This window comes from Passer domesticus, chromosome Z (assembly GCF_036417665.1).
Source record: "Passer domesticus isolate bPasDom1 chromosome Z, bPasDom1.hap1, whole genome shotgun sequence".
Lineage (NCBI taxonomy): Eukaryota > Metazoa > Chordata > Aves > Passeriformes > Passeridae > Passer > Passer domesticus.
Genome location: NC_087512.1, coordinates 36,991,987 through 37,001,106, shown reverse-complemented (window position 1 = coordinate 37,001,106; position 9,120 = coordinate 36,991,987). Strand labels below are relative to the sequence as shown.

The window sequence follows — 9,120 nt, the reverse complement described above, 5'->3', positions numbered from 1 at the left end:
GAGAGCAGTAACTTCATTTTTATTTTCTATCATTTAACTTGTTTAGGTCATATTGAAAAGTAAACACCTTTAGCATTTTCGAAGCTACTAATTGTGGATTTTGGATTTTTGTGTATTCATGATGCAAAGACCTGAATTAAAGGTGTTAGGTTGATGTGAATTTGTATTCAATAGCTTTTTCTTTCATTTCTTACATAACATTCCTTGTTATCTTTTGATGTCAAACAGACATTTAGCACCAACAACATTCTGTGGTAAGGAAAGCCACAGAAAAAAATCACAGAATACCAGAATACCCTGTGCCCAGAACAATGCTGTTTATTCTGCTGACTTATGGGAAAAAACATGCAAAGTAGCTTTCCTGACAGTATCTCAGGATAATAACCAACACACAGATTGGCAAACAACATTTTATAACTTGTCTGTGGCCTAGGCAGTGACTTGCATTTCACAAGAGTAATGCTGCTTCTCTTCATGTCTAGAAATACTGGCATGACTGTGTTTGGGACACTCTCTCCTAGCTGTCCTCACCTAAAAGGGGAGCAATAGTTACTCTTTTGGCTTTTGTGTCTCAAGTGTACCAGTGAGTACCATGCAGGTAGCCACTATGTTCATATTATTGTAACAAGGAGAAGCAATGTTGCCAAAGTCCTATCACTCCTGCTAAAAATTGTGTTAAAGAAAGATAATACAAAAAGAATAAGTAATTTTTTTTAAATGACAAAGAAAATACTGTTAAAATAAAGGAGATAAATGGTAATGGATGGAGAAATTGTTAAGATATTATTTTGGGGTTTTGCTTGCTTTTATTTGGTGTTTGTTTGTTTTAAGTTCATGTTACCTAGTATAATAATCATATCCGTTTACAGGGGTCTGTGTGAAAATAATGGACATGTCAAGACAATATATTCCTAGAATATATATGAAAAATATACACAGTGCATCTTTTCTACATAAATTCTTGTTGTCTATAATTTATCAAATGCTGGTGGCCTGTACTAAATCATATATTATGAACAGTGAGATTTTTTTTTCACCTCAGGTAAGCACTTGCTTACTTGTCCTACTCCAAATTCAGTCTTGCTACAGATGCTTCTTGTTACTTTACTGTACTTAAAAATACAATTAGAATAACTCTATACAGTCCTTACTTTCACTTCTTGGCGAAGTAAATGAAAACAAAATATACATATCCATACATTTACAGTTCTATTTCAATTTATGCATTATGTACGTTCTTAATCACCGTTAGGGATAAATGTATTGTAATGTCTCAATTTTCAATGTAAGTCTAACAGACCTCTGTACTCTTTTATAGCTGAAGGCATATATACAGCTTCCCAGTAAGAACTTCTTTCAAAGTATCAGTGGTCCTCCCAGTGTTGTTTCTATTTTCTTGAGGGATATGAGGGAAGTTTTCTGCCTTTCTCTAAAATAAACTAGGTCATCATTTTCCTCCTGTTTTTTGGACCACCGAGTGGTACAAGAACATTGCTGTCTTACTCTTTGTGTATTTTTTGAAAACTCACTGAGTTCTGGTGTAACTTTTAGGCATTCTTCTCTTCTACTGAGTCTAACATATAGGGACAGCCTTTCCCTTTTCTTCCTGACATCAGTCTATCCTTGAAGACTCTTGATTTCTCAGTTATTTATTTCTAGCTTGTGCTAACAAATGAGGCTATGAAATCTCTTTTTGGCATTGCAATTGGTAGAAATGACCAGGTGTAGGAAAATAATCAATTAATCTCTTCAGTCCTTCCTAGGCTAGATATCTCTAGCTCTTTTACAACAACGTTTCCTTGAAAACTGTTAGCGCAAGAAATAGAATATGTCTGCAGAAAAACACATTGTCAAGAAAGGGAAAGAATAATTTATCCAAAACTTTAAGTCTGTTGACTGCCTAGTCACAATAATTCAAACACTTTTACATTCTACCTTCCACCAAAGCCAAATATTCCCTTCTGCAGATAAGACTTTATACCTAGAAACTCAGGACTACTTACACTCCTTAATCCTTGTCAGAAATGTTTTTGCCACATTCCTGCCTAATCTACAATAAATTGATGATATATTCATTTATCTCAGGAATAGGTCAGAATCCGTATCTTTGTTTGCTTGCCTTGAAGTTGATGAATATTTCTACCTTTATTTCTTGGAATGTATCCATTCACTTTTGAGATGAAACACTGCATTTTCCTACTCCTTGAAGGTGCGTGCTTCTTCTCAGACAAGAGAAGGCAAGAAACTTTTTGTTGTCTAATTTTGCGGTTTGCAGGTTCCTTTCTCAACCTAAAGAGGCAAAAAAAGTATATATGGTGCATGGTGCAGTAAAAAGGAGGAAATAATGACACTCAGATATTCTTCTATTTAACACTTAAGCATTGGATAATTCTAGATGCCATTATAATTATCAGAGTGTAGGCTACTGAGAGCGTCACGTCATGCATCATATTTTATGTTTCAAATAGTATTGCTAAAACCAGAAGATTTTTGTTTTATTTGGCATGTCTTCCATCTCTTGAAGTTCTTTATTTTAACACTGTTGAGACCTTAATATTGCAAGTCACATCTTATCAAGCAGCTCTACTGTATGAATGTGCCAAGACAATTAACTTCATTAACTTTTTATTCTTTCCAGATTCACAAAAGAAGGGAGTAAGAAATGAAAAATTAATTGTAATGTTGTTTGCACTTCCTTACACTATGTAGAAATTGAAATGAAGCAGTGAAAATAATGGATCATGTTGTTCTGATAAAGTATAATTGTCTATGCAAATCCACGTACATTAATTCTTCTTGTAAGCCAGTTGTTAAAGTGCTTCAGTATACCTCTAGTGGTGTTAGTGGTCTTAGCTCTTACCACCTAGCTAGTATTTTATTTGGTGTTTTCAAAAGTCTGCACTACAGATTCTAGTACTCAAAGAGTGTTCATATATCTCCAGGGCTGTAAGTAATGTATTAATATAATGGGCATGCATGGCACTGTTTTCTTTTTATTTTCCCTGCTCCCCACTGCTGCTAGAAAGAGGATGTGTGATAATGACTCTGTGAAGACACTGGTGTAATGAAAATTTGGCTAATGACTCTAAGGGCCTTATACTGTTGTATACAGTACACAATGCTGTTTACAGAAACACTTTTTCACATAAAACAGGAAGTCAGTAATTGCAATTCTGACTTGCACTGCAAATGTTTTCATCTGTCCTTTTTAAATATATGTTTGATTGGCATAAGAAAAGACAAAGTTATAACCTGACAATTTTTAAAAGACCTTTCTATTTATTTGCATTTTATTAATAATACAAGAGAATTAGCCTTGGAATTAGTGACAGTTCATAAAATATATTAATCTCTTGGATTATTGTTCATCTCTGTCCTCCATTGTCATGTCCTAATCAATATCCCTTATACCTGTTCTAAGGATTATAGAATGACTGTACGAGTGTTTTGAATTCACAAGCCAGTAATTTAGCTGGACCACAGGTTAGTGAAGAATTCCTTCTCATCTTGTATTCAGCATTTGGGCAGTTAAAATAACATGAGAAAAAAATTCACCACAATAAAAACAGTGACTGCAATTGTCATAACATTAAAGAGCAGAATGCCACAAGAGTGCAAATGATATGATGGATATTCAGAGCAGAGACAGTCAAATTTCTTAATGTAAGCTTGATGGCTAAAACAGGCATTAGGTTTATTTCTTAACATTGCTAAAATGTAATTTGTAGTCTGTTGAATGCTCCTTCAAATAAATTATATTTTATACAAATTTCAAATTTAGCTTCATTACAGGAAATAGCCACCTGATACTATATTGGTTCATAAGGGAGTGCCCCACTTCTGATATTTCCTGCAGTAAGGCTCCCTGTTTGTCTCTGAATGCATTTTTAAGAGGCAATCAGCTCTAGCTGTGATTCAGATTGAGTCTGCTATAGCCACAGCCTGAATTATTTGTTTATTTTATGTTACCCTTGTCTTAAAAAATGGTTGAGATCTAAATAGTCAATTTTTTTATTTATGCTTTAAGGCTCAATATCTGCTTGTTTTGTAGGGATGACAGTTTTAAAGTCTTTGCTTTTAATAATTTTAAGTACATTCAGTACCACCTCCTTTAGGTACATTCAGTAACACTTAAGGCATAACGAATGCCTAAGATACATGTAATTTCCAGCATGGCCTTACACCAGCATTAATTTAATGAGGGATAAACTAGAAAAAAATGATTGATGTAAATATTGAAGGAAAATATGTTCTTTTTTTTTTTTTTGATTGAAAGTGTGGAAAAAGTAGCTTCTGGCTGCTTCACCTGTTAACAAGATAACAGTTGGCATCTTTCTACAGAATAAGCAATGATTGTTCTCTTTTTCAATGAGAGGGGAAGCCAAATTATAATCTCTTGCAGGTGTGATGTAGAGAAGACCAACAAAGCAGGAAACACAAAGAACAGTTCTCTCAAAAATTCTTCCTGGTTAGTATCCCACCTGAATTTCTTTGTATGTTTAAACACGCTTTGATACATAGACACATAAACTTAGAAGATGTAAACATAAACAAGTATATGGAGGCAAAATCTGTACATGTATTACTGTGTAACTTGCTAATGTGCAAACAGATTTAATTTTTACATTTATATATCTATATATTTGCATGCCATACCTTTTGTGTATATATTATACTCAGGTGTGCAGACACATAAGTAGTTTTGCCTTTCTCATTTTTTCCTTTTCTACACCTTTCATGACCACACTATATGGAAAATATATATAATGAAAATATTCACAAAAGTGCATGCACTCACAAACACAGATATACATCAGATCTGTGTAGGAAAATGAGGAGAAAATGGGTGGATGTGCAGAGAGAACAAATAGGTTTGAATTCCTTGTGCTTCCCATGCATACACACATGTAAGCCCACACACAAAAAACACATAGACAAAATTCTCCACTACCTGTTTTCCTAGAAATCATAAAAAATATGTCTCTGTTTGTCCCAAGGCATAATTTGGTCACATTTTGTTTGTTATATCACTTTATGCCTGGTGATTTAATATTTTGTTTCAAACACCTTGTCTTCTATCTATTATTTATGGCGATTTTCATATATACATCATTTATATATAAAGCAAGGTAGTCACATAGAAAGAAGGTATTGATCTTTAATTTTTTTCTTTTTCTATATAATGCATACTTTTGGACCTTAAGAAGAAGTACAGACTGTAAAAGAGAAAATAAATGAGGGAAAGAAAAAAAAACACTTTCATGGTTTGTGAATTCTTTCCAGGAAGTTGTACAAGAACAACACTTTTCATCTACTAGGAGATGTGACTTTAAACAAAAAGCAATTTTGCTAATTTCTTTTTTTGGGTGGGACATAACTTGTATACTACTTTTGAACTGAGCCCTAAATATGAGAAGGCAAGTGGAGAAGAAACTTGAAAAAGGAAGACGTGAGTTCAGAAAAATGAATAGCAAAACACTTTACATAAACTTCCAATAAATTCACCTGCAGCCCTAACATATCAACCTATTAGATAAATGATTACTCTTTACAGTGTTAGAATTCTTGCTTTTTCCTTTTTTCTCCTTAAGAATAGCCAGCTGGAGAGGTGAAACAATGCCTATGTTCCATGTAGTGATGCTCCCAGTAAATAATCAATTTGCATTCTGCCAATACATAACAAGAAATATTGCCTAAATAAAGCATTCAAGGGTATTTTCCTTTTCCGTTTTTTTCCAGGCTGACATACTGATTACATAGATTCTGGAAAGTTTGAATTCCCAGAAAATATTATTAAAGACTCAAAGTGTCATTTTCTTTCAATCTTCAATGCAAACTGCTCTTTTCTTCTCAACCTTACTTCTGTTTAATTGTGTGTGTGTGTGTGTGTGTGTGTGTGTGTGTGCGTGTGCATGTATATAAATTTTTAACAGCATGTCCTCAGGTGGCTTTATGACACTTGTATCCCCATTCATCTCTTCAGCCAAAAAATAAATTTTGCACCTTTAAGACTGGCTCCAAGAGCAAAGGGAGAAGAAGCGTGGAGTTCATTTTCGGAAACTGCACTTGCTCCCCTGCATCCTTCTCCTGGACTGCATTGTCTGCAGCACAGACAGATGGTAGGACAGAGCTCTCCTTTGCTTTTAGTTAGTTTTAGCTAGATGAGGCAGAGAAGTTCCCTGGACTGTGTTTTTTGTTTTTCTTGGAACTGTTTGGGCCTGCTCTGGACTGAACACCCAGAAGAGCACCAGCAGCTCCACCTGTGGCCACTGGGCTGGGTCTGGGCCGCGGCATATGTAGGGCCAGAGGGACTGATCAGAGACTGAGTGAGCCACGCTACAGCCCACGGAGGAGACTTTCAGAGTTTGTCATCTCTTCAGAGCGGCGAGAGGTTTTACTGTTTAATACTGTTCATCTTTTGTGCTGGTAAATGCTTTGCCTGTTAAATAAAAGGGTTTTTTTCCCACGTACCCCCAAGGAAATCTCCCAAACCGACTGTGGGAGGGGCTGCTTGAATCTGCTCTCTAGAGAAAAGCACGTTCATGTGTCCTGGTTTTGGGCAAATTTGGGAGAAAACCTTCAAACACATGAACATTAACACAAATTGCTTGCCCAATCCTGCTTTGCTGTCTTGGGAAATCCTCAGATTTCCTATTTTATATTTTAGGAAATTAATCTATTGAAATCATATACATTATGGGAAATAACCTAGTCACCACCAAATGGCTAAAATGTCATTACTTTGAAATTCTGGAAAGCAATGATAAGTCTGTCTGCATGACCTCTGGAATTCCAATTTGGATATCAACACAAACAAAAATCCAGCAGTAGCTTGAAAGAAGAGTGGGACAACTTATGACAAGAATACTGTCTTCATATGAATTCATGCTGACAGGTTTCTCTGTGCTTAACTGGCATGATAATTTTTTACGCATAATTCAGAACGCAGCATAGAACCACTGGCATGGGGTGGGGTAGGTGTAGTGGCATGCCACATTGGACTTCATCCCAACTTCAGGATAGTTTTCTGAGTGTACATGATAATAAAGAAGAATTTCACTACTCCACAATGGGTGCAATTTACTCAGTTACTTCCACATTCCAGTGTTGTGGAGGGCAGAGGTTTATTTTCCATTCATTGTATATTCACCAGAAGTAATCTGGTTGCCATGAACGATCTATTCTACTGTACAAGTGCCTTTAAGGAAATCATCTACCTACTCGATAAGAAACATATTCAGCTGCTCTTTTTGTCTTGATGCATGCAGCTGTCTTAGGTGATGAGCAGCTGTGTACATGTGAAGGTGGGAAAGGCAGACTGGGAGGGAATCAGTCTTTCTAGAAAAATATGAATTCTGTTCTGGTTACTGCATGTTACCCAGGAAAGCAAAGTATGATAGCACAGTTCACAAAAGTTCATTTTTGCTCCAGAAGCAAAAAAATTTAAAAAAAATATTCTATTGAAGTCAGACCAGATCCCACATGGATTATGCTTGATTACATGAAAAGAATTTTACTCCAAAGGAAATTGCTGTAATACCTAAGCAGTTTAAATTGAATAAAAATAAGATCAAAAGACCATTCAGAAATCATAATTCAAATCTACTCATTTCCTTATGTGAACACCATTGTGGACAACACAAAGCTGAAATTCTGTGTAAAGTGAAGTTTAAGTCCCTGAACAACTTCAGGCAATTTTTGTAAAATTTCACTCACCGTTTAGTTTAGTGAAGTAAATACGTATTTTTTATTACTCAGGGAATTGGCAGATGTAATTGTTCTGGAAAAATCAAGTATCTCTGGTGGGGAAACTTAAAGAACAACAAAACAAAAACATCACCTGGTTTTGAAGGTACTTCTTATAGGGCAAGCCTCTCATGGGACAATCTCTCCATCTGACTCTGCATGTGTGTAATGAGTAGGATTTCTGTATGCATTTTAATTATTGTGCTGATAGCTCCAAAAGTAATCCTTGAGTCTCCCTATCCTAACATCCTAGACCATGATGTTTGGAGCTCTGAGCAGCCTGGTCTGCTGAGTGTTCCTGCCTATGGCAGGAGAATTGAAACTAGATGATATTTAAGGTCCCTTACAATCCAGGCCATTCTTTGATTCTGCAACAATTCCAGTAATGTTAAATTAATCAGTCTGCTCTCCCAAAACTGTGCTACTGAACACATAATAATGTAAACTTCACTATCTCTTTCTGATAAATTAAACCATGGCTAAAGATAGTTTCCCACAATATGTAATATTGTGGCCAGTTCTGAAAATGTTTGTTTTTATTATTATGTTATTAAAGATAAGTTTTCTTCTTTCTGGTCTTCTCTTTTCCATATATCCACGAAGGTAGTGGATGCTCTTATAGGGTTAATTTTCTTAGCTTTTGGCTTTAAATTCATGGAACACATTGTGTCCAGCCTTAATATTTTACACTGTAAGCCATATCATCTTTTATCTTTTATTTATAGTGAACCTCATATTAATTTCTCAATAGCAGCTGGCACAGCAGGAGGGACAAGGCATTGATCTTCCAATTTATCCACTACTCTTACATATCCTGAGGTCAATGCAGTCTAGGGAGATTGATGGGGTCTGGCATCAGTACAGCGGGTGTGTGTTTCTCATGCATGAAAATCAACAACAGGAAACCAAAATGTGACAATTGACAGTAATATCGGAAACCCCTCTAATAAAAATAACAGGCTGGTCTCCAATAATTTAATGGAATATTGGGTATTCCATAATGAAAAAATCAGCCACATAAGACTTTCTGTATATAGGTTTGTGAGACTACATTTGCAACAACTAGGTAAGAATTCACACTTTCACATGCACAACGTGCATATGTGTGTTTTCTCTCACCTTACAATATGAGTCACAGGGCTTCACTTTAAATTGTGACTTGTATTTTCATGCATATAGCCTGATAGGGACAGACCTCTGAAGGATCAGAAAAGAAAATACATTCTTATCATTACACATTGTTTGCAGGTGCACAACAGGGTTTGAGAGATCCTGCTGTATCATCTCCAATTTTTATCCTTTTAGAAATAAATCAATCTGTGTTGTTACCAGTTATGAACAACAGGTGAGTCCTACTGTCCAGTACCAGTTCTT

The 9,120-nt window shown here is 35.5% G+C and overlaps 1 long non-coding RNA gene across 1 annotated transcript; it reads left to right on the top strand.

The window, feature by feature from the left end:
* The first annotated feature begins 2,247 nt into the window (after positions 1-2,247).
* On the top strand, positions 2,248-8,219 carry LOC135289752 (uncharacterized). Its single transcript, XR_010352470.1, has 3 exons — positions 2,248-3,483; positions 4,403-4,468; positions 5,984-8,219. It is a non-coding gene; the product is annotated as an uncharacterized LOC135289752 (long non-coding RNA).
* The last annotated feature ends 901 nt before the right edge of the window (positions 8,220-9,120 follow it).